Source organism: Nycticebus coucang, chromosome 13 (assembly GCF_027406575.1).
Source record: "Nycticebus coucang isolate mNycCou1 chromosome 13, mNycCou1.pri, whole genome shotgun sequence".
NCBI classification, from domain to species: Eukaryota; Metazoa; Chordata; class Mammalia; order Primates; family Lorisidae; genus Nycticebus; species Nycticebus coucang.
In genome coordinates, this window is record NC_069792.1 from 45,921,366 (window position 1) to 45,947,682 (window position 26,317).

The following is a 26,317-nucleotide window of genomic DNA, read 5'->3' on the forward strand; positions in this document are numbered from 1 at the left end:
CCTGGAAATATACTATGTTTCATTTAGATATAATATTTTAAGTTAATCAACTGCCTACATTATTGTTTAGCTTTCAGGAGACATGTAGTAATACATCAGGGAGCACAAATATTGAAGCTGTAAACACATTTCTTAACAAATTCACAGTAACATTTCATTAACTTAGAGTCCTTTGATACAAAATAAGTGCAGCAATAGAAAGACTCTTGCATTCTATTAAATCATCTTGAGAAAGTAATCATGCCCAGAAGAAGGTTTCCTGAGCACAATTTGAAGAGGAAGATAAAGAAGCCTTGAGCAGGCTTGGGATATTTCATTGCCATTCCCTAAACTATATAGAATGTTTCCAATCTGTTCCTTTTTGTTTGTTTGTTTTAATTTCAGGTTAATGTGAGGTACAAACAACCAGGTCACAATATTTGAATCTGTTAGGTAAAGTCCCTCTTGTAGTTGTGTCCCACAAAAGGTCTGCCATACACCCCTACATTGTGCCCATTAAGTGGGAGCACTGTTTAAAAATATCCAGAAATGCAAGGTGATTTGCACATGTAACGTGCCTAAGGAAAAGGATCGCCATGGGCTCAGGCTCTTTCTCCACAAGGAGCTCCTGCTGTCCAATCGCCCGAGGGTCTGTCCCCCCACTGCAAATCACCTTGCTCAGAGGTTGTCTGGCTCTTGGTGTCCTCTACATTTCCCCCCTCTAGTGTATTAAATGCATTCCTGGATAGGCAAGGGAGAAAATCTGTCATTGGTTATTTCAGCTGTTCTCCTCACCAAGGAGCTTTCCTTCCTGCTAAGTAAAACAAACAAAAGGGCACATAAGTATAACACTGAATTGCACCAATGTAACATCCCAGTATAAGGGAAACTATTTTAGCCAAACTAGGCATAGGGGAAAACATGTCCCCTTTGTGCTAATCACCACCCAACTACGTGCTATGGTCTGACCCATAGGGCCCATGACGCTTCCATGGGAAGTATTAACCACCACCCGAAGTTACATTAGGTGGGGAAAGGGCTGTACTGAACTCAGACCCTTTCCAAAGAGCAGTATAACTTTAAGTAAAGATCAGGTGCCCAACTGAAACAGATATAAATCCAAGAAATGAAATTATCTTACCTTAGCCGATACCAGTATTTACCATTACCTCTAAGCCTGCTGTTGAAGATCTTTGTTGTCATACTCTTCAAAGGTTTAGAAGATGCATACTAAGCTTAACTGGGGCTTGTTATTCAGCCCAAAACAATAAAATCCTGTATCAATCTTCCCACTCTGCACAGAAACTCCAACTGCCTCTTAGGGAAACAGGACACTGACCACTCTTAACTGCTTCCTGCTGAAGATGGACGGTGATATGGGAGAGGCAGCTAGAGTTTCCACAGAGGAGATTGATCCAGAGTTTCTCTATTACAAAATTACCTAGCCTCCAAAAATCCTGGGAATAAAAGAAAAGTTAGTGAAAACAAATTTGTTAAGATGCTGGCAAAATTTCCTGCTCATGTTGAGGCTTAATCCAGCGGGCTGGTAACCATTGCTTCTCTTGGTGTTCTATAACAATATGGGCAAAACTTCAACCCCAGTGTAGTATACAACCAGGCTTCCACCTGGCATGTCAGGTTTTCCATAAAAAATAGGTTGTTGTATTGGAGAGGATGGTGGATGAACAAGAGATGTCCAATGGCGTCCTGCAGCTGTTTTTCTGTCGTTGCTGAGATTCAGAAAATTGAGGGCGAAAAGAGCTCTAGAGAGCATATACTTAGGACTATTATACAAGGGTAGGATATCCTCACCCCCTCTCTGTTTATCTAACATATCTTTCAATGTTTTATGATGTCATTCAATAATGGCTTGTCCTTGAGAATTGTAAGGAATGCCATGAGATAAGTAAAAATTCCAAAAAGATAGGAAGGTATTTAATTTGTGAGTAGAATAAGAAGGTGCATTATCAGTTTTAATAGATTTAGGGAGACCCATAATCATTGTTTTTGCCATAGATCTTCCCTTTCCTTGCCCTAAGACAACACAGCCTTGTCTGGACTATGGCTATGTCATTATACTGAAGTTGATTGAAAATCCCCAGCCACTGACCAGAACCAGTGAGCTGTTCTGATGTCATAGGGACTCCTCTCTGCTGGTTTTGGTGACTCATCAGGTCAGCCTCCTCCTTCCACCAGGTTTTGAACTGTAAAGACTTTTTGAACTGTCCAGACTCAAGAACAGTTCTGGCTATCATGTCCCAGTCATAAGGAATGAGCTGCTGCTCTTGTGCAAGCCCCTGTAACAGACCTCTAGAAAATGGGGATTGCATATGATACTGATGCCCTCCCAAGCTCAGCACCTGCTTTGTCCCTGCTTTCCTGCCTCAGGGCTTTCTCTGGAGGCTTGAGAGCTCCCTCAGTTGAAGCAAGGCAGCCTGCAAGCATGGAGGAGTTTGTACTTCTGGTGGAAAATCTAAGCTGGTTAGGAACAGGAGTTGGATAAATGCCCCTGTTGCTCATCTTTGGAAAGGTAGTTTGGTTGAATGTGATTCTTCAGAGGGTCCTCAGAGGGATTGAATAACTACTGTGTATTCTGGTAATGAATATGATAGCATACACCTCAATCTCACTCTTCCTTCTCCCTAACTGTTACTTCTAGAAATTATCTCTCAATAAACTGCCTGCTTTCAAGTACTTGCCTTGAAACATGCTTTAGGAAATCCAATTTAAGGAATTGAGAAGCCAGATTATTCAAAGGATCATTTGAATTGATATTTAAAAATGATAATAATTTTGGAGCAAATGATGTAATCTAGGAGTTACAATCTGCAAGGAACAAGTGGTGCATTAACTTAGCACAGAACTTAGTGCCTGACACTTAGTAATGATTGGTAAATAGTTTTTGAATAAACAATGAATGAAGCACTCTGATCCTTCACACCCCCGTTCTGTGAATTTCAGTTTCCTAATATACGAACTTCTTGAAGAATCATTCTGTTATCCATTGTGTGACGTCCATACCACACTGAGCTGACAAATAGAAATAGGCCTGATGGCTGGCTGAGGCCAGAAACCATCACTAAGTCGGAATAATCAATCATGCTGCTTTGAATTTTCTGTAGAAGAACAGGTCTGGTTATTTACTGAAAAGTATTAGATTGGGAGTGGTGATAAGGCTCATGCTCAGCTGGTTGAGACTCTGGCAACACCCAGGTCAGAGAAGGATTTTGGACAAAGAAAGTCCACTACTTAGATGAAGACAGAAAGAGTTCTAGGCAAGATGTGGACTAGAGACATCTCCCTGCTAGCCACTTGCGGCAAGACAGGGGAAAGAGAACTCCAGCTATTTCTGGTTGGGGGAGCCTACCCAGGGACATCACAACAGAGTGAAGCAGTGGGAGACTCTAGGAGCCACTGAGGAGGTCTGGAGCTGAGGAAAAACCAGCTCAGAAAGCAATTGCCTGAGTACAGGCAAGGGCTGACTGGATAGCACTCCTGCAGAGGACTGGGGACAGCAAAAGACTACCCAGTGTTTTTACTTTGGACTGAGCTGCACACTGGAGCTGCCTTGGAAGGCTTTAACAAGTGAGTGAACTCAAACAGTATCAAGCAGCTGAGATTGATCCACTGAGGGGTGTGGATCTCCCACCAGCTTGGCTACAAGCAGTATGCTGTCATTCTGGGAAGGCCACATCAGAGGAACAGACTGTAGAGTCCTAGTTCATGGCTAGCTCTGATGCACCTGCTGAGCTTGGGCAACCATCCTTGGGGTGAGCTGAGTGGCCCCCACACCCTGGGAAGTCCACTTTGTTGTCAGGGGCCACTGTTTGAAGTGCCTCCTGAGAAATCTGGTGAGAGTTGTAGGACTCCAATCCTGTGGGGACTGAATTCCAATGAAGCAACCAGGCCCAGACTGAGGGCAAATAAATCAGGAAGACAGGACTGGTCTCCCCCACGTTAGAGAGTGCCATCCAGCCCCCAATTTATTTTATTTATTTATTTATTTTTTTATTGTTAAATCATAGCTGTGTACATTAGTGCAATCAAGGGGTATAATGTGCTGGTTTCATATACAGTCTGAAATATTCTCATCAAACCGTTCAACGTAGCCTTCATGGCATTTTCTTAGTTATTGTACATAGATATTTGTATTCTGCATTTAGTAAGTTTTGCCTATACCCATTCTAAGATGCACCGTAGGTGTGGCCCCACCCATTACCCTCCCTTCAACCTAACCTCCCCCCTCCTTTCCCTTCCTTGGCCCTTTCCCCATATCTTGTATAATAGTTGGGTTATAGCCTTCATGTGAAAGCTATAAATTAGCTTCATAGTAGGGTTGAGTACATTGGATACAGTTTCTTCCATTCCTGAGATACTTTGCTAAGGAGAATATGTTCCAGCTCCATCCATGTAAACATGAAAGAGGTAAAGTCTCCATCTTTCTTTAAGGCTGCATAATATTCCATGGTACACATGTACCACAATTAGCTAGTCCATTCGTGGGTTGATGGGCACTTGGGCTTCTTCCATGACTTAGCGATTATGAATTGGGCTGCAATAAACATTCTGGTACAGATGTCTTTGTTATATTGTGATTTTTGGTCTTCTGGGAATAAACCTAGTAAAGGAATTATAGGATTGAATGGAAGGTCTATTTTTGTATCTCTAAGTATTCTCCAAACATCCCTCCAAAAGAAACGTATTAGTGTCCATTCACACCAGCAGTGTAGATGTGTGCCCTTTTCTCCACAGCCATGAAAACATCTCTGGTTTTGGGATTTTGTTATGTGGGCTACGCTTACTGGGGTTAGGTGATATCTCAAAGTAGTTTTGATTTGCATGTCTCTGATGATTAAGGATAATGAGCTGTTTTGCATGTGTTTGTAGATCATGCCTCTGTCTTCTTTAGAGAAGTTTCTCTTCAAGTTCCTTGCCCACCCTGAGATGGGATCACTTGTTCTTTTCTTGCTAATACATTTGAGTTCTCTGTGGATTCTGCTTATTAAAACTTTATCAGAGGTATTACCTGCAAATATTTTCTCCCATTCTGAGGGCTGTCTGCTTGCTTTACTTACTATGTTCTTGGCTGTGCAGAAGCTTTTTAGTTTGATCAGGTCCCAGTAGTGTATTTTTCATACTGCTTCAATTGCCTGGGGAGTCCTCCTCATAAAATATTCACCCAGGCCAATTCCTTCAAGAGTTTTCCCTGCACTTTCTTCAAGTATTTTTATAGTTTCAGGTCTTGAGTTTAAATCTTTTATCAAGTGAGAGTCTATCTTAGTTAATGGTGAAAGGTGTGGGTCCAGATTCAGTCTTTTACAGACCACCAGCCAGTTCACCCAGCACCATTTGTTAAATAGGAAATCTTTTTCCAACTGAATGTTTTTAATTGACTTGTCGAAGATCAAATAACGGTAAGTAGCTGGATTCATCTCTTGGTTTTCTATTCTGTTCCAGACATCTACTTCTCTGTTTTTGTGCCAATACCATGCTATTTTGATCACTATTGATTTATAGTACAGTCTCAGGTCTGATAGTGTGATTCCTCCTGCTTTGTTTTTATTGCTAAGTAATGTGCTGGCTATTCAAGGTTTTTTCTGATTCCATATAAAATGAAGACTTATTTTTTCAAGATCTTTAAAATATGACAATGCAGCATTAATAGGAATTGCATTAAAAATATATATTGCTTTGGGTAGTATAGACATTTTAACAATGTTGGTTCTTCCCAGCCATGAGCATAGTATGTTTTTCCATTTGTTAACATTTTCAGCTATTTCTTTTCATAGAGTTTCATAGTTCTCCTTAAAGAGATCTTTCACGTCCTTTGTTAGGTAGACTCCCAAATATTTCATCTTCTTTGGCACTACTGTGAAAGGAATAGAGTCCTTGACTGTTGTTGCAGCTTCGTTGTTGTTGGTATATATACAGGCTATAGATTTATGGGTGTTGATTTTGTAGCGGGAGACATTGCTGTATTCCTTGATCACGTCTAAAAGTTTTGTAGTAGAATCCCTAGTGTTTTCCAGATATATGATCATATCATCTGCGAAGAGTGAAAGTTTCATCTCTTCTGACCCTATGTAGATACCCTTGATCGCCTTTTCTTCCCTAATTTCAATGGCTAAAACTTCCATTACAATGTTAAAGTGCAATGGAGACAATGGGCAACCTTGCCTGGTTCCTGATCTAAGTGGAAATGATTTCAATTTAACTCCATTCAATACAATATTGGCTGTGGGTTTGCTGTAGATGGCCTCTATCAGTTGAAGAAATGTCCCTTCTATACCAATTTTCTTAAGTGTTCTGATCATGAAGGGATGCAGGGTATCATCAAAAGCTTTTTATGTGTCAATTGAGAGAACCATATGGTCTTTATTTTTTAGTTTGTTTATGTACTGAATTATATTTATAGATTTACATATATTGAAACAGCCTTGAGACTCTGGGATAAATCCCACTTGGTCATGGTGTATAATTTTTTTGATGTGTTGTTGGATTCTGTTTGTTAGGATCTTATTGAGTATTTTAGCATCAATATTCATTAGTGATATTGATCTATAATTTTCTTTTCTTGTTGGGTCTTTCCCTGGTTTGGGGATCAAGGTGATGTTTGCTTCGTAGAATGTGTTGGGTAATATTTCTTCTCTTTCTATATTTTGGAAGTAATGTAGGTGCTAGTTCTTCTGGTCCTGGGCTTTTCTTTTTAGGGAGATTTTGTAAGTTGATGCTACTTCAGAACTTGATATAGGCCAGTTCAACATTTCCACTTTGTTCTAGCTATGTCTTGGTAGATGGCGTACTTCCAGGTATTGCTCGATTTCCTTCAGATTTTCATATTTCTGAGAATAGAGTTTCTTGTAGTATTCATTAAGGATTTCTTGAATTCCTGAGGGGTCTGTTGTTATTTCATCATTACCATTTCTGATTGATGAAATTAGAGATTTTACTCTTTTTTTCCTAGTTAGGTTGGCCAAAGGTTTATCCATTTTATTGATCTTTTCAAAAAACCAACTTTTGGATTTATTGATCTGTTGTATAATTCTTTTGTTTTCAATTTCATTTAATTCTGCTCTGATTTTGGTTATTTCTTTTCTTCTGCTGGGCTTGGGGTTGGAATGTTCTTCCTTCTCCAGTTGCTTGAGATGTTCCATTAAGTTATTAACTTCCACTCTTTCCGTTTTCTTGAGGAAGGCTTGCAGTGCTATAAATTTCCCTCTTAGGACTGCCTTTGCAGTATCACAGGAGTTCTGATAATTCGTGTCTTCATTGTTGTTTTGTTCCAAAAATTTGGTGTTTTCCTTCTTAATCTCATCTATAAGCCATCTATCCTTTAGAATAAGGTTATTTAGCTTCCATGTTTTTGTATGGGTAGGCAGATTCTTGTTGTTATTGAGTTCAACTTTTATTCCATTATGGTCTGAGAAGATGCAAGGAATAATTTCTATTTTTTTTTTTTTTAATTTGCTGAGGTTAGATTTGTTGCCTAGGATGTGGTCCATTTTGGAGTATGTTCCTTGGGCTGATGAGAAGAATGTGTAATCAGATTTGTTGGGATGAAATGTTCTGTAGATGTCTGTTGAGTCCAGGTGTTGAATGGTTAAGTTTAAATCTAAAATTTCTTTGCTTAGCTTCTTTTTGGAGGATCTATCCAGCACTGCTAAAGGGATATTAAAATCTCCAACTTCGCATAAGCCCAAGAGTTAGAGGTTGCTGTGAGCCATGTGGTGCCACGGCACTCTACCGAGGGCAGTATAGTGAGACTCTGTCTCTCCAAAAAAAAAAAACAAAAGTCTCCAACTACTATGGAAATGGAGGAAATCAAGTTACTCATGTCTGTTAGAGTTTCTCTTACAAATTGAGGTGCATTCTGGTTGGGTGCATAAATATTAATTGAAATCTCATCATATTGAGTATTACCTTTAACAAATATGAAGTGTCCATCCTTATCCCTCCTTATTTTGGTTGGTTTAAAGCCTATTGCATCTGCAAATAAGATTTCAATGCCTGCTTTTTTCTGCTTTCCATTTGCCTGGAATATAGATGACCATCCCTTCACCTTGAGTCTATATTTGTCTTTTAATGTAATATGAGATTATAGCATGCAGCAGATATCTGGCTTGAGTTTTTGCATTCAGTCAGCCAACCTGTGCCTCTTTAGAGGACAATTTAAACCATTCACATTAACTGAGAATGTTAATAAGCCTTTTGAGAGTCTGGTGGACATTTTTAATCCTTTTGCAACTGTGGAAGTTGGAATCTGATCAAAATTTTCTGGATGGGTTTACTTTTTTGGTGGAGGATTACTCTGGTCTTTATGAAGGATAGGTCTGACGATATCCTGTAGAGCTAGTTTAGTTATGGCAAATTTCTTCAACATGTGAATGTCATTGAAGTATTTAATTTCTCCATCATAAATGAAACTCTGTTTAGCTGGGTACAGGATCCTGGGTTGTAAGTTATTTTGTTTTAGGAGATTAAAAGTCGATGACCATCCTCTTCTAGCTTGAAAGGTTTCAGCTGTGAGATCTGCAGTTTTTCTAATATTCTTCCCCTTGTGGGTGATGGTTTTCTGGCTGCTTTCAGAATTTTCTCCTTCATATTAACTTTAGTGAAATTGATTATGATGTGCTTGGGGGATGTCTAATTTGGCTTGAGTCATGCTGGGGTTCTGAAACTGTCTGCTATCTGAATTTCAGACTCTCTTGGCATGTCTGGAAAGTTCTCCTTCATAATCTCATGGAGAAGAGACTCTGTGCCTTGTGAAGCCACTTCATTGCTTTCAGGGATCCCTATAAGATGAATATTGTTTTTCTTTCAATTATCCCAGAGCTCTCTGAGAGAGTGATCTGTTTTTGCCCTCCATTTCTCTTCCTTTTTGAGAGTTTGGGAGCATTCAAAAGCTAGAGCTGCCCCAGCCAGGGAGTTCTGGTTGTGGAAGCAGCTCTGGAGTGTGACACACCCAGATCCAGCAACAGGGCGGGAGGTGGTGCACACGGTTCTGGGAGTGCCTGGTGCCCAGTGACTTTGACACAGAGACCCCAAGGCTCAATCAGTGTCTGGCCAGAACAAGGCCAAGGTTCTGTGCAGAGGCAGGGAGGGCTCCGGAGGGCACGTGGCTACCAGAGTCCCTGGCCAGACAAACAGGCTGGTGTGGAGGCAGGGAGGGTACAGGAGGGAGGATGCTGGGTTATGCGGCTCCCTCAGTTCCTGGTCAGGGCATTCAGAGGCCCGGCGGGTGTGGGTCTTGGGTTGCGGTGCAGCTCTTTCCAAGGTCCACATGCCAATCACGGTTGCAGCGCTGCTCTTACGGAAGTCTGGGCGGGCACCCAAAAATATAATTATTATTTAAGAATTGTAGCCATGGAAATTGTTCTTATCTAAAGCCAAATACCCATGAAGGCAAATGGAAAGTGCACAGGGAGGAAGATGAACTACAACAAAGCCTACGTCATATGATAGTGACCTCACTGGCTCGCCAGGCATATGGGTGTGTGTGTGGCTCACGCTCAGCAGCCAGTCAGGGTTTCTCTATGAGAAAGTGGAGAGGAGCTCACGGAGCCACTCTGCCTCTGCTTCACTGTACACTGTTCCACATACAGTACCCAGCCCCCAATTTATATAGCAAAACCAGCCTGTGTGTTCTCTGTCTCCTAACACCATAGTACTGCCTTATGTCCAGGCAATATATTGCAAAACACACACAAACACACACACAACTTTCATTTTTTGCTCCTGTTCTCAATTTTTCTTTAGTTTTTCTTTCTTTTTTGTTGTTTTGGTTGTTTTTGTTCTTTGGGTTTTTAGGGTTTTTTGTTTGTTTGTTTTGGTTGTATATTTATCTTTTAATTTTTATTTTCTTCAATAACACAGTCTCCTCCTTTTTTTGTTACCATTTTTCAGCCCTTTTATTCTTTCTTTTTTATTTCTCCCCTTTTTTCTCCCTTTTGGTAAAGATTTTTCTACTTTCTGCAACTTTACCACATAAATTTCTTATACAACAACTAAGATATCCCTTTTTTTCTTTATCACATATAATGGTATTTTTAAATTTTCTTTATCTACTTTGATTTTTTAAAGTTATTGTGTCTTTTCTTAAAAGTCTGGGGGTTCATGGCATTGGTCTGACTAAACAAGGCCACAAGCTCAGGGTTTAGGTTTTCCTTCTAGCTCTGGCCTTTCGAAAGGTGGTATTGGCAGATCCTCACTGAAAAATACTGTTGATTTTTTTATACCTATATTTGGTGGAGGTGGAGGTCTTACTTTTTCCCAGGCTGATAAGGAGCTCCTGACTTGCAGGGACTTACCTAACCTGGACCCACAAAGTCCCAGAATTATGGATGTGATCAAAACTCTCTGCTCAACACAACTGTTTCTCTTATCTCTGTCTTTCTCACTTTCTGTCTTTCTTTTCTCTATTTCTCTAATTCTTTTCTTTCACTCCCCTTCTTTTATTTTGGTTATAGTTTTCTTTTCTTCCCCTCTTCTTGCTCTTTAGTCTTATCTTCCTTTTTACCTTATACCAACCAGCTGCTTCAATACCTAAGCTTTGACACAAGGCAATTTTACGTGAAGGAGGTAGTGAGAAGGAAAAAATAGGGGAAGAAAGTATAGTCATGAAGAGGAATGAACAGAAAAATTCTGACAACATGAAAAACTAAAACAGAACAATCCCCTCAAGGAATTATGAGATAGATACTGAAGAAGGTTAATGGAAATGATAGAAAGGGAATTTAAAATATAGATGGCAAAAACAACAAAGGGAATTGACAAGAAAGTGGGAAAACAGAACAAAAATTGGAAAAAAGATTTGAAGAATATAAAAAGGTTATGGAAGTGCTTAAGGAATTGAAGAAATCAATCAGAGAAATTAAAGATGAAGTAGGAAATAGCAATAACAGATTAGACTGTGGAGAAGAAAGAATCTCAGAGCTAGAGGGAAAAGCTCTTGAGTTAACACAGGTAGTTAAAGAGGCAGAAAAGAAGAAATTCATTCATTCATTCAGCTTTCTGGGACTAGATGAAGTATTCAAACACATGAAGTATAGATATCCCTAAAGGGAAGAAAGTTATCCCAAAGGAATAGAAGCCCTACTGGAGGATATTATAAATGAAAACTTCCCACTATCTCAACATAAATAGAGCATCTCCAAGACACATTGTAAGAAACCTGTCCAACATCAAGACAAAAGAGAAAATTCCTCAAGCAGCTAGGATTATCAATTGACCTCTGGGGCAGATCCATCAGGGGGACAGCAAACTTTTCAGCTGAAACTTTCTAAGCCAGAAGAGAATGGTCATCTACTTTTAACCTTCTTAAACAAAACAATTATCAGCTCAAAATTCTGTATCTGAATTTGAAGCTAAAATGAGTTTCAAAATCAATGTAGAAATCAAATCTTTTACTGATATGCAAACACTGAGGAAATTCACAAGACTAACTCTACAGGAAATAGACCTGTTCTCCACAATGACCACTAGCAAGACTTAGGTAAAGTGTTGGAAAACAGTATTTCAGGCAAATGGGAATCAGAAGAAAGGAGATGTTGCAGTCTTATTTTCAGATACAAGTGCATATAAGGCAACTATAGAAAGACAAAGATGGTCACTCCATACTGATTAAGGGAATAATACAATAAGTGGAAATTTCAATTCTAAATATTTATGCACCCAACATAAACGTTTCTAGATTTATGAAACAGACCTTAATTGGTCTAACCAATGTGATATCCTATAACACTATGTACAGGATGCCAAGAGCCAGACAACCTCTGAGCAACGTGATTTGTAGCTAGGAGGTAGACCCTCGGGCGATTCATCTGCAGGTGCTCCTTGCGGAGAAAGAGCCCGAGCCCATGGCACGTAGTCATTGTCTAATACGCCCCTCACCTGTCCTGTACTATCTCAATAAAAGGCTACTGCAGAGGTTGCTCAGGGCTATCCTGCAATCAAGGTTAGCCTGCCTCCTGCGAGCTTGTACTTCTACTCCATGTCATGCCTGGTTCCTTCCTGCAGCTATCGAGACCAGGGCCATAGGGGCCATAGGGGCAGCAACATCTGGCGTAGTCAGCAGGATCCAGCAGGACACAACAGGACACCAGGGATGTGGACCAAAGGGGAAAGTGACACTCAGAAGTAAGTGAGGCCTTTGGTAGACAGGGGGAGGAAGTCCAAAGGGAAACTCCACTCAGGGAAAGTGGGACCTTTGGCCAATCTAGAATCTAGGGAACCTCACTCAGAATAAGTGAGGTCTTTCATAAATAAGCAAAGACATTTAGAGAAAACAATGGGTAACTTCCTGTTTGGGGAGTTGTGAGAATTAGAAACTAAGGAAGAAAGTGATGTTCAAACAGAATTTGAAAGTGAGGTTCAGAGGAAAGCTGGACCTAAGGAGAACTGGGAATCAAGAGCATATGATACAGACACAAATAAGCAAGGAATTACCTCTATGGCCATTATGGCTACTCAGATCAGACAATTGGAAGAACAGGTAAATAGTCTCATGGCAGAAAAGCTGATTTAGAGCACCCAATATTGCCCTCAGCACCTCCCTATGTAGATGAACTTCTACATAGAACTTCTACATAGAACACCTCCCTATGTAGATGTGACTTCTGTGATGATAAGTCTTAATCTGGTTGTTGCCCTTTCTCAATCCACAGTTTTTAAAAATTCCTTCACCAACCATTGCCTCCTATCTTTCAAACTTACTCTCTCTAATGCCCTGATTTTAAGAAATCTCACACCCTGTAGGATCCTATCATTCATTAATCTACCACCTTTCCACTATCTATTGTTCTTCAAGTCCTCACTTCCTTTCACAGCTTGAATCTACAATTAATTTTCATAATCATTCTCATGTACACATTCTCAACTCCCTTGCATCTCTCTCATCTTCTCACTTTTTACACCCTCAGCCCCGGGTAAACATTAGTCAGCTTCCTGGAGGGTTCTTGGTTTTGAGAATGTCAGATAGATGGAGGAGGCGAAACATGATGGCAGATGGAACGATGTGAAGCCCACCTCTCCCAGGTCATCAGATGAGAGGAAGGGTAGTCTGGACCTTTTCCCCATGTGGATTGTTGGTGTGGACAGACAGCTGGAGACGTGCAGCAAATTGGTGGATTGCTGTATATGAGGTGTAATTTAAAACCATGGACTCTGTTGCAGAGATTTTCCCTGTTTGGCCGTGCTGGCCGGCAGGCCCCTCCCTCATGAAGGACAGCAGCTTGCAATTCCTGGCAAAACCCAATTGACAAAAATTTATTCCTGAGCCAAATTCAACGACCCAAAAGGGGTCCCACTCAGAGCCAAAAGGGGTTAGGCAACCCGATGGAAAATTGAAGGGAAAGGATCCCGCCCGGGAAACAGATATTTTGAATTGTCCAAAATGGCAGACACCTTCCTTCAGAACAACGGGAGTGATTAAATAGACTGGACCATTCCTGGTGGGGAATATTTGGTGTGGGCTGGCAGTTCAGGCTGTGCAGGGAACTGGCGGGTGTCTGGACTCAAAAGTCCAGATTCAAAAGTGAGACTCTGAGCCACAAAAACTCTGAGGGTGTGGCAGCCAGCACCCTCCCCAACAGCCAATTGCAGTTACCAGTTTACAGGAAAATGTGGGAGAAGAGTGGAAAGATTTGTGAAGTGTGGACTCCAGCATCAAGTTGGGAAGTCGGATAGGAGTCCTGTATGTAACAGAGCAGCTGAGGTTAGACAATAATTAGGTAATAAACTTTTAGAGAAACTCCAAAATGGTAATCAGCCAGGTAGTGTGGTTACCATGGTAACAGTGTAAACTATGAACCAGGTATAAGTCTGGGAACCTCTCACAGCGCCACCAGGTAGTATATTGCAGAAAGTCCAGAAAGTATATTGCAGTACAAATATATTCCTACGAAAGTTGATCCCTATGTCATACATATAGATGTATATTTCTACATATATACATGAATAATATTTTTGTGGTTGGTGCATTTCTTTTTCTTTTCTCATCACTTTCTTGGAGGAGCTATTGTTCATTTTTTTATTGTTTTTTTAATATACTTTTTTATTTTATTGTTTCTATTTTTAACTTTTTCTTTCTTCTTTTTTAACTTTTTTATGAACACAACTTTTTTTTCTCCTTTTCCCCTTCTCTCTTCCTTTTCTTCCCTTCTTATAGTTTCTGAGAGTGCTTACATCAGATTTTTGGAGGGTTTTTTGTTTGTTCGTTTTGTTTCTTTGTTTTTACCTTTTTTTCAATTACCTTATGATTATCATTATTTTTATTGTAGTTGGGTTTTTTGTTGTCTGTATGTCTATGTGTTTCTGTTTGTGCATCTGTGGGCTTGTGTGTCTGGTAGCCTTTTTATCTGTCTATTTGCTCATTTGGTCTCAATGAGTTTGGTGTTTTGCTAAATCCTTGGGTTGGCTATTTTCCCTAACTCCAATTATCGCATTCAACAAGAACAAGCAGGAGGTTAGAGCTGACAGCTAACCATGCTGAGAATAAAAACCTGCAGGAGTAAAGACAGGGCCTGAGGCACAGGTTCTGGGAACTCAAAACAGCTTCTCTTCTGTAGGGGAATTTAACAAGAACAGAAACAAATTCCCACAAAGTTGTTCTGTTCTGTCAGTAACATCAATCAGGGGTGGGGCTGGAACTGAGTGAACACACCCCAGCCTCCATCAAGCACCCAAGGTGGTCAGGCCTCACCTCTCCCTGCTGGATAGAGACAGAGAGCAGCAGCCTGGGTGAGCAAATATAGATTTCCTTGTGATTCAGGCAGGTGCAAACCACTGGAGTATCTGCTCACTGGAGGCAACTGGGTCACAGCCCTGCGGGGCTATCAGTGACTAAGTTTGACAGAGGTGCAAGGTGGGGAAGGAGGCATCAACCTTCCCAGACTAATCTATTTGCTGGGTGGGACCTCCTGATTTCATGGAGTACTGGAGCAAGTCATATTTGAGTTGTCAACAGATCCATGTGATCCAGTTGCCAGAGACGTTTTAAGCTCTCCCACATGACACAGGTGCTGACTGAGACAATTGATTTGGACCATTTGAACTGAGCCAATCGCCTGAGGACTATTCCAGTGGTACCCTGGGTGTGTGGTTGCAGGAAGGTTTGGTTTTCCTTTTCCAATTGTTGCCTGGTGGGGGAGAGGGGTGACTTAATTGCTGGTAGTTCTCCACAGCTGAGACTTTAACCCAGAGTAACTGTTTCACTAGAGTTGGACAGAGAGACCAACTGAAAACCAGACAGAACCACTTAGCCCCACACAACCAAACAGGTCCCCAGTTTCTCAGGCAATAACACTGTACAGGTCATCGACAAAGCGAAAAATCAAACAGTGTAAAACAATCATGGGGCAGAATCAGCAGAAAAACTCTGGTAACATGAATAACCAGAATAGACCAACCCCCCCCCCCAAAGAAAGATATGTAAGATGTAAATGAAGATCCCATTCATAAACAGCTGGCTGAGATGTCAGAAATCAAATTCAGAATTTGGATTGCAAACAAGATTAATAGAATGGAGGAAAATTTGGAATTAGAAATTCAAAGAGGAATGCAAAAGTCAGAATTAGAAATTCCTGGAGAAATTCAAAAGTTGTCTCAAGAATTTAATGAATTTAAAGACAAAACCCCAAAGATTTTGAAGCACTGACACAAGAATTTGTAGCCCTTAAAGATCTGAAAAATACAGTAGAATCCCTTAGTAACAGAGTGGAACAAGCAGAAGAAAGGATCTCTGACATTGAAGACAAAGTTTTTGAGTGCTCCCAAACTCTCAAAAAGGAAGAGAAATGGAGAGCAAAAACAGATCATTCTCTTAGAGAGCACTGGGATAATTCGAAGAAGGCTAATATCTGCCTCATTGGAATCTCTGAAAGTGATGAAGTGGCCTTACAAGGCACAGAGGCCCTTCTCCATGAAATTATGAAAGAGAATTTTCCAGACATGCCAAGAGATTCTGAAATTCCGATAGCAGACAGTTTCAGAACCCTAGCACGACTCAATCCAAATAAGACATCCCCCAGACATATAATAATTAACTTCACTAAAATTAATATGAAGGAGAAAATTCTGAAAGCAGCCAGACATAAGAACTCCATTACCTACAAAGGGAAGAATATTAGAATGACTGCACATTTCTCTGCTGAAATTTTTCAAGCCAGAAGAGGGTGATCATCGACTTTTAATCTCCTAAAACAAAATAACTTTCAACCCTGGATCCTGTATCCAGCTAAACTGAGTTTCATTTATGATGGAGAATTTAAATACTTTAATGACATTTATATGTTGAAAATTTGCCATAACCAAACAAGCTCTTCAGCATATTCTCACACCTATCCTCCATAATGACCAGCCCCCCCAATCCTCTACCACAAAAGTAAACACACTCAGAAACTTTCGATCAAACTCCAATGTCCACAATGGTGAAAAGATTAAAAATATCCACTGGACTTTCGAAAAACTCAATACCCAAAATTTTACCAGACTTCTCCTATATGTGAATGGCTTACACTGTCCTCTAAACAGGCACAGGTTAACTGACTAATTACAAAACTCAGGCCAGATATTTGCTGCATACAAGAGTCACATTTTACCTTAAAAGATAAATATAGAATCAGGGTGAAAGGATGGTCATCCATATTTCAGGCAAATGGTAATCAGAAAAAAGCAGGTGTTGCAATTATATTTGCAGACACAATAGGCTTTAAACCAACAAAAGTAAGGAAGGACAAGAATGGTCACTTCATATTTGTTAAGGGTAACATATGATGAGATTTCAATTACGAATATTTATGCACCCAACCAGAATGCATCTCAATTTATAACAGAAACTCTAACAGACATGAGCAACTTGATTTCCTCCAGCTCCATAATACTTGCAGATTTCAACAGTGTTTTGGCAGTGTTTGATCCATCCTCCAATAAGAAGCTGAGCAAAGAAATTTTAGATTTAAACCTAACCATCCAACATTTGGATTTAGCAGCCATCTACAGAACATTTCATCCCTACAAAACTGAATACAAATACTTCTCATAAGCTCACGGAACATACTCCAAAATCGACCACATCTTAGGTCACAAGTCTAACCTCAGTAAATTTAAAGGAATGGAAATTATTCTTTGCATCTTCTCGGACCACCATGGAATAAAAGTTGAACTCAGTAACAACAGGAATCTGCATACTCATACAAAAACATGGAAGTTAAATAAACTTATGTTGAATGAATGACAGCTGTGTCAGAGATTAGATTAAGAAGGAAATTGCCAAATTTCTGGAACAAAATGACAAAGAAGAGACGAATTATGAGAACCTCTGGGATACTGCAAAGGCAGTCCTAAGAGGGAAATTTATAGCACTGTAAGCCTTCCTCAAGAGAATGGAAAGAGAGGAAGTTAACAACTTAATGGGACATCTCAAGCAACTGGAAAAGGAAGAACATTCCATCCCCAAACCCAGTAGAAGAAAAGAAATAACCAAAATTAGACTAGAATTAAATGAAATTGAAAACAATAGAATTATACAACAGATCAATAAATCAAAAAGTTGGTTTTTTGAAAAGGTCAATAATATAGATAAACCTCTGGCTAACTTAATGAATATTAAAGGAAACTTTATTCTCAGAAATATGAAAATCTGAAGGAAATTGACCAATACTTGGAAGCACGTCACCTTCCGAGACTTAGCCAGAATCAAGTGGAAATGTTGAACAGGCCCATATCAAGTTCTGAAATAGCATCAACCATACAAAATCTCCATAAAAAGAAAAGCCCGGGACCAGATGTCTTCACGTCAAAACTCTACCAAACCTTTCAAGAGGAACTAGTACCTATATTACTCAACCTGTTCCAAAATGTAGAAAAAGAAGGAAGACTACCCAACTCGTTCTATGAAGCAAATATCACCCTGATCCCCAAACCAGGAAAAGAACCAACAAGAAAAGAAAATTATAGACCAATATCACTAATGAATATAGATGAAAAAATATTCAAGAAGATCCTAACAAACAGAATCCAGCAACACATCAAAAAAATTATACATCATGACCAAGTCAGTTTTATCCCAGGGTCCCAAGGCTGGTTCAATATATGTAAATCTATAAGTATAATTCAGCACATAAACAAATTAAAAAACAAAGACCATATGATTCTCTCAATTGACACAGAAAACACTTTGATAATATCCAGCATCCCTTCATGATCAGAACACTTAAGAAAATTGGTATAGAAGGGACATTCCTTAAACTGATAGAGGCCATCTACAGCAAACTCACAGCCAATATCATATTGAATGGAGTTAAACTGAAATTATTTCCACTCAGATCAGGAACCAGACAAGGCTGCCCATTGTCTCCACTGCTCTTTAACATTGTAATGGAAGTTTTAGCCATCGCAATTAGAGAAAAAAAGGTGATCAAGGGTATCCATGTAGGGTCAGAAGAAATCAAACTTTCTCTCTTTGCAGATGATATGATTTTATATCTGGAAAACACCATGGATTCTACTACAAAACTCTTAGAAGTGATCAAGGAATACAGCAGCATCTCAGGTTACAAAATCAACATTCATAAATCGGTAGCCTTTATATATACCAACAATAGTCAAGCTGAAAAAACACTTAAGGACACTATTCCATTCACAGTAGTGCCAAAGAAGATGAAATATTTGGGAGTTTATCTAACAAAGGATGTGAAAGATCGCTATACAGAGAACTAAGAAAAGAAATAGCTGAAAATGTTAACAAATGGAAAAACATACCATGCTCATGGCTGGGAAGAATCAACATTGTTAAAATGTCCATACTACCCAAAGCAATATACAATTTTAATGCAATCCCTATTAAAGCTCTCCTGTCATACTTTAAAGATCTTGAAAAAATAATACTTCGTTTTATATGCAATCAGGAAAAACATGGAATAGCCAAGACATTACTCAGAAATAAAAGCAGGAGGAATCACGCTACCTGATCTCAGACTACACTATAAATCGATAGTGATCAAAATAGCATGGTACTGGCACAAAAACAGAGAAGTAGATGTCTGAAGCAGAATAGAGAACCAAGAGATGAGTCCAGCTACTTACCATTATTTGATCTTTGACAAGCCAATTAAAAACATTCAGTGGGGAAAAGATTCCCTATTTAACAAATGGTGCTGGGTGAACTGGCTGGCAACCTGTAGAAGACTGAAACTGGACCCACACCTTTCACCATTAACTAAGATAGACTCTCACTGGATTAAAGATTTAAACTTAAGACATGAAACTATAAAAATACTAGAAGAGAATGCAGGAAAAATCCTTGAAGTAATCAGTCTGGGCAAGTATTTCGTGAGGAGGACCCCCCGGGCAATTGAAGCAGCTTCAAAAATACACTACTGGGACCTGATCAAACTAAAAAGCTTCTGCACAGCCAAGAACACAGTAAATAAAGGAAGCAGACAGTCCTCAGAATGGGAGAAGATATTTGTAGGTTATGTCTCTGACAAAGGTTTAATAACAAGAATCCACAGAGAACTCAAACGTATAAGCAAGAAAAGAACAAGTGATCCCATCGCAGGCTGAGCAAGGGACTTGAAGAGAAACTTTTCTGAAGAAGACAGGCACACAGCCTACAGACATATGATAAAGTCCTCAACATCTTTAATCATCAGAGAAATGCAAATCAAAACTACTTTGCGATATCATCTAACTCCAGTAAGATTAGCCCAAATCACAAAGTCCCAAGACCAGATGTTGGCGTGGATGTGGAGAAAAGTAATCACTTCTACATTGCTGGTGGGAATGCAAATGAATACATTCCTTTTGGAAAGATTTTTGGAGAACACTTAGAAATCTAAAAATAAATCTGCCATTCAATTCTATAATTCTTCTACTAGGTATATACCCAGAAGACCAAAAATCACACTATAAAAAAGTATTTGTACCAGAATGTTTATTGCAGCCCAATTCATAATTGCTAAGTCATGGAAAAAGCCCAGTGCCCATCGATCCATGAATGGATTAATAAATTGTGGTATATGTACACTACGGAATATTATGCAGCCTTAAAGAAAGGTGGAGACTTTACCTCTTTCATGTTTACATGGATGGAGCTGGAACATATTCTTCTTAGTAAAGTATCTCAAGAATGGAAGAAAAAGTATCCAATGTACTCAGCCCTACTATGAAACTAATTTATGACTTTCATATGAAAGCTATAACCCAGTTATAACCTAAGAATAGGGGGAAAGGGAGGGGAGCGAGGCAGGAGGATGGGTGGAGGGAGGGTGATTAGTGGGATTACACCTGTGGTGCATCTTACAAGGGTACATGTGAAATAGTAAATGTAGAATACAGATGTCTTAATGCAATAACTAAGAAACTGCCAGGAAGGCTATTTTAACCAGTGTGATGAAAATGTGTCAACCTGTTTATAAAACCAGCATATTGTGCCCCATGATCGCATTAATGTACACAGCTATGATTTAATAATAATAAAAAAAAGAAATTAAAAAAAAAGTCAGATAAATGGAATCATATAGTATGTGGCATATTTGAGAATAGTTTCTTTCACTTAGCATAATGTTTTTGACACTCGTTCACATTACTGCATCTCTCAGTAGTTCTTTTCTTTTTATTGCTGAGTAGAACTCCATGTATGTATGTAAAACATGTATTTGTTCATCCCCATTTTAGGGACATTTGGGCTTTTCTGGATTTCACTTGCTGTAAAAAAAGCTACCATAAATAGTGACATACTACTCTTTGTGTGGATATTTTATAGTGATTTGCTTTGCATTTCCTTAGTAAATATTAATAATAATTTTAACATCTTCTCATATGTTGTTTATCATTCATACACTTTATTTGGTAAAGTGTGTTCAAATTATTTACCCACTTTTGTTATCAGATGTTTATCTTATTATTGAGTTCTGATTTTTTTAATATCATGAATAAATGTCCTTCATAAGATCTACATTTTGACAATATTGTCTTCCTTTTTGTAGTTTGCCTTTTCCTTTTCTTATCAGTTTGTTTTGGAGAGCAAAAATTTTTGATTTTTATTTTTATTATCTTTTTTTTCTGCTGGTTCATGCGTTTTGTTTCCTAAGTCAAAATTACAGGGATATTTGTGTATGGTGTCTTATATAAAATACTTATTTTAGCACTTACATTTAGGTGTATAGTCCGTTTAATTTAATTTTTATAGTGTTCATTTGGCTATTCAATTTTCAAGCACCATTTATTATAAAGACTACCCTTTCCTTCATTAAAATTACCTTGAAATTTGAAAATTGTATCCAAAATAAATGGACTACTTGCATATGCTTCTACTTGGGAACAATCCGTTTCCATTTTTCTGTATGTCATCCCCATGCCAACACCATGCCAGTAGATAACTGCAGCTTTAGAGTAAAATTAGAAATCAGATAGTGTAAGCTCTCAAATTTTCTTCTTTTTCAACATTTGTTAATTTTAGGACTTTGGGATTTGTGTATAAATTTTTGAATTAACTTGTCAATTTTTAACAATCTGTGAACATGGTTTATGTCTCCATTAATTAAGGTTTCTCTAATTTGTTTCAATAAATTTTTTACTTTTGAGTGAATAAATCTTACACAAATTTTATGAAAGATAGCCTTAAATATTTCCTATTTTAATGCCATTGAAATTCTTTTAAATGCATTAAAATAGTATTATTACATTAATTTCAAATTCTAATTGTTGGTTATAACTATATAAAAATGCAATTAATTTCTGAATATTAACCTCGTATCTTGCAACATTGCTAAACTTACACATTAGTTCTAGTAGCTTCTCTGTAGATTCTTGAGTCATGATTTTAAATATAGATGATTTTGTCATCTGCAAAATGACATTTTGCATTTTCCTATCCATATCTATATCTTTTGTTTCTTTTTCTTGCCAAACTGTGCTAGGTAGGATCTATAATAAAACATACAAAGAAAGCATTGTATGTGGCCAGAACAGTGAAACAGAAGTGTACTGTTGAAGGTTTTTGACACTATGTCTGAAATGATTTGTCATTTGTCATTTGTCAGATGCTAGAGACTGTTGTTTTAGTTATCTATTGCTTAATAACAAATTACTCCCAAATTTAGCAACTTAAAACAGCAGTAAACATTTATTATCTGACACAGTTTCTGTGCATCAGGACTTGGCTGGATGGTTCCAACTCAGGGTTTCCCATTAAGTTGCAGTCGAGATGTTGAAAGGAATTGCTGTCATCCAAATACTTTACAGGGGCTGGAGAATCTGCCTCTAAGATGGCTCAGTCATGTGACTGGAAAATTAATTGGTGCTGGGTGTTCTCCAGAGATCTCATTTTCTCTCCATGTGAACTTGCCATAGGTGTAGAGTGTTCTTGGGGCAGAGCAGCTTGCTTTCCTCCGCAATGCAATGAAAGAAAGAACAAGTTGGGGGCAGCACCTGTGACTCGGTGGGTAGGGTGCTGGCCCCATATACCAAGGGTGGCATGTTCCAACCTGGCCCCAGCCAAATCGCAGTGAAAAATAGCTGGGCATTGTGGCAGGCACCTATAGTCCCAGCTACTTGGGAGGCTGATGCAAGAGAATTGCCTAAGCCCAAGAGCTGGAGATTGCTGTGATCTATGACGGCACAGCACTCTACCAAGGGCAATAAAGTGAGACTCTGTTTCAAAAAAAAAAAAAAATAAGGAAAATAAAAGAACAAGTTGGAAAATGCAATATCCTTTTGATCTTTTTTATCTTAGAAGTTATACTCTGTCAGTTCTCCACTTGCTATTGTTCACATAGTTTAGCCCTATTCAGTGCAGGGTGAAACTATAACTCCAGATTTCAGAGACCATTCGGGAGCATCATAAGCAGTAAGCAGGTTAAGCTGCTTAACACAACTGTGCTAAGTTAGTGTCCTTCTCATTTACTTCTAGTGTGTTACAGTGCTAGCTATACAATATTCTATTTTCCTTTAAGCAGTAAGTTATCTGTGAAAGATACTTTAATAAAATTAGATATTTAATATTTATCCACATAAATTACTATTCCTAGCATTTTCTATTCTTATATGAAGATACAAATTTCCATCTGGCATCATTTTGCTTGTGCCTAAATAACTTCCTTTTTGATATCTTTTATGTTTCAGTCCACTGGACATTAAATTTTGACTGCTTTTGTTTGTCTGGAAAAGTGTTTATTTCACCTTCTTTTTTTGAATATGATCCTTTGAATAACCTGACTAGATTGACCCTTGGTTTTTCTTTCAACATTTTGAGGTCTGTCTGGTAGCTTATATAGCTTCTGATGAAAAGTTTCTGTTAAGACAGTGACTTTGTTTTCCTTGGGCTGCTATTAGGATCATCTCTTTCATCACTGATTTTCTAAAATTTGATTATAAAGTGCCTTGGTATGGTTTTCCTTGTACTTTTCCTTCTTAGGATTTGTTGAGTTTCTTGGATCTGTGAATTTATATTTTGCATCAGATAGAGACAAAAAATATGGCCATATTATCATTTTGAATATTTTTTGCCCCCGCCACCTTCCTTCTGCAATTATGTCAGATCTCCTGATGTTGTCTCTGAGGTCAGAAATGTTCTACTTACTTTTCTATTGGCCTTTTTTCTCTCTGAGCCGCATTTTTGACAGGTTCTATTGCTCTGTCTTCAGTGCCTCCTGTGGTGTCTAATCAGCTATTGATCCCATTCCATTTTTCTCCATTTCAGATTTTTTTTAATTTTCCAATATTTTATTAGGAAATTCTTTAAACATATTGAAAGAACAGTTGAAAGAATTATACAGGGATCACCCACACATTCACCACATACATTTTATAATTTATTTTCTTCTCCTTCCCATGCAGGAAATTTGTTCATAGGGAGGCCAGATATTACATTTTAATCAGATGTAATATGATTACATATTTTGTCAGATATTACATTTTTAATCTCCATAGATTTGATTTGGGTCTTCCTCATGTTCATGTTTTCCTCTAACCTCTTGATGACATGAAGCATCATGACTTTATAATCGTCAGTTTTAGTCATTCCATTACCTCTGTCATTTCTGGTGTTGTTTCTATTGATTGAAATTTTACTTCTAATCATGGGTCATGTTTCTCATTCTTTCTAATGCTTGGTAATTTTTTATTACAGCATTGGACATTGAAACCTTACCTAATTGGGTGGTAGACTTTGCTACATAACTTTTTAAAGTGTTGGATTTTCTTCTGGCACACAGTTAAGTTACTTAGAATCAGCCTATTCCTTTTGAGGCTTGCTTTTAAACTTTGTTAGAGAAATCCTAACAAAGAGCATATTTTAGTCTGAGACTACAGCCTCACTACTAACTTCACTACTAAGGTGCCCTTATTATAATGCTATTTGATGCCCCAGAGTGTACAATTAAATGGGCTTTCTACTCTGGTGGAAACACCAATTTTTCCCAACCTTCGGGAATTATTTGGCTTATTGATTCTCAGTGGTTCTTTCTTCTGACTGGGGTACTTTATTCTCTTTTTCAATATTTTACAAAGATCAAAAGACATCTTTATAGCTATGTGGACTCATATTCTCTCTCTCTCTCCTCCCCTCTCTCCTCCCACCTCTCCCCCTTACCAAAAGAAAGGTCCTAGCTACCTTCGCCTTCCTTAAACACCTACCTCTATTCCCTCCACTAAGATAAACCATCAGGCTCCATTTGAGTTTTCCTTCCACTTACCGAAGTATGAAACTGCCTCTAGATGGCAAGCCACGCTAGGGTAATAATAAGGTTCAATTTGTACTTTGTTTTCCATTTCTCAGGATTCCCAGTGCCTGAAAAGCATTATTTTGTCCAATCTTCTAGTTGTTTGAGATAGAAAGTAAATCCATTCCATGTTACCCAATCATTGCCAGAGCACAAGTGTTATCATAAAATTTTTATTTAGATATCAAGCTGCTTTCTGGAGACCTATTTTTGCAAATATTATATAAGAAGATATCTCACTTACAAATATAATAGGCATGTCAAACTTAACAGATATCCTACATAAGTATTCCTCCAATCAAAGTGGCTTTCAGTGCAAACTATTTCTTGCTCATAGGTCTACAAATCTGCCGCTGCTTTGCTATGCTTAGCGGAGAGTTGCTGGATTGTCTTGGCTAGGCTCTAAGCTGCCAGGTATCCTCAGGGGTCCTCAAACTGCAACCTATGCGCCACATGAGGTGGTGTGATTGTATTTGTTCCCGTTTTGTTTTTTTACTTCAAAATAAGATATGTGCAGTGTGCATAGGAATTTGTTCATAGTTTGTTGTTTTTTTAAACTATAGTCCGGCCCTCCAACGGTCTGAGGGACAGTGAATTGGCCCCCTGTTTAAAAAGTTTGAGGACACCTGTCTGGGGCCCAGGCTAAAGGAGGCGTGGCTATTTGGGATATTCTTTTGCCACAAGAACAAGAGGGTGGAACAAACTTGCTGTGTCTGTTAAAGTTTCACCTCTGGACTGGCACATAGTCACTTTCACTCACATTCCATTGACTAAAGAAAGTCAAGTGGCCTAATCCAGTGGAAGCCACACAGGAGAATGTGTTCCACCCTGGGAAGGAAGACAGCTGGGAACAATAAGGTTCCATAGCCTTCTAATTAGTCTTCCTGTTCTTTTCCTTGCCCTTTTCAGTCTGCTCTCAACATAGCATCCAGAATGATTATCTTAAAACACACTAGCATCATCCTTTGCTAAAAACCCATGGGTGACTACTGTTTCATTCAGGGTCCATACGGGGTCTACAAACCCTTTATTCTGCAGCTGGTCACTTCTGTGACATCATTTTCTCCCAGTGCTCCCTCACTGTCAGTCCCAGCAACACAGTCTTCCTCGCCAAGCTGGAAGGGGCTAAGCAAATTTCCATCTCAGGGCTTTGCACTTGGAATGCCCTCTCTCTGAAACATTATTCTCCCAGACTTCTCTCACCTTTTTCAGATCTTTGCTCAAATGCAGCCTTCTTACTGGTCTCCAAAGAGTGTCCCATTTATCATTTCAAAAGCTTCAATGCTCCCTAGGCTTCTCTGCATTATTTCTTTCCCTAGCACTCATAATATATTTTTTTTTATTGTCTGTTTCCCCCCACAGAAATGTGAATGCAAAAGAGTAAATAGTTTTTGCATGTTTTTTTTACTTCTGTATCCCCTGGTATAGCGCCTTGTACATAACATGTGTTCAATAAATATTTCCTGAATGAATTAATAAGTTAATTCCATTGTTATAAATAAATTCTTTCCACAGAGAGTCCATCATCCCACCAGGACAAGTCTGATTTTCTATCTGCCAGACACACATCGAAATTAATGAAGAAGTTCAGGAATCTCTGGGGGGCATTGGAAAAAATA

The 26,317-nt window shown here is 38.7% G+C and overlaps 1 protein-coding gene across 2 annotated transcripts in view; it reads right to left on the reverse strand.

The window, feature by feature from the left end:
• The window catches only part of LOC128563728 (serine/arginine repetitive matrix protein 3-like), an 84,215-nt gene that overhangs the window by 26,349 nt on the left and 31,549 nt on the right, over nt 1-26,317 (reverse strand). The window contains exon 4 of one of the 2 annotated variants that reach the window (XR_008373869.1): nt 9,260-9,296. The exons of the other annotated variant lie outside the window; for it this stretch is intronic. The gene's annotated coding sequence lies outside the window, so the exon portion shown is untranslated. Of the gene's footprint in view, nt 1-9,259; nt 9,297-26,317 lie in introns of those variants that run through there. 2 annotated transcript variants of the gene reach the window in all.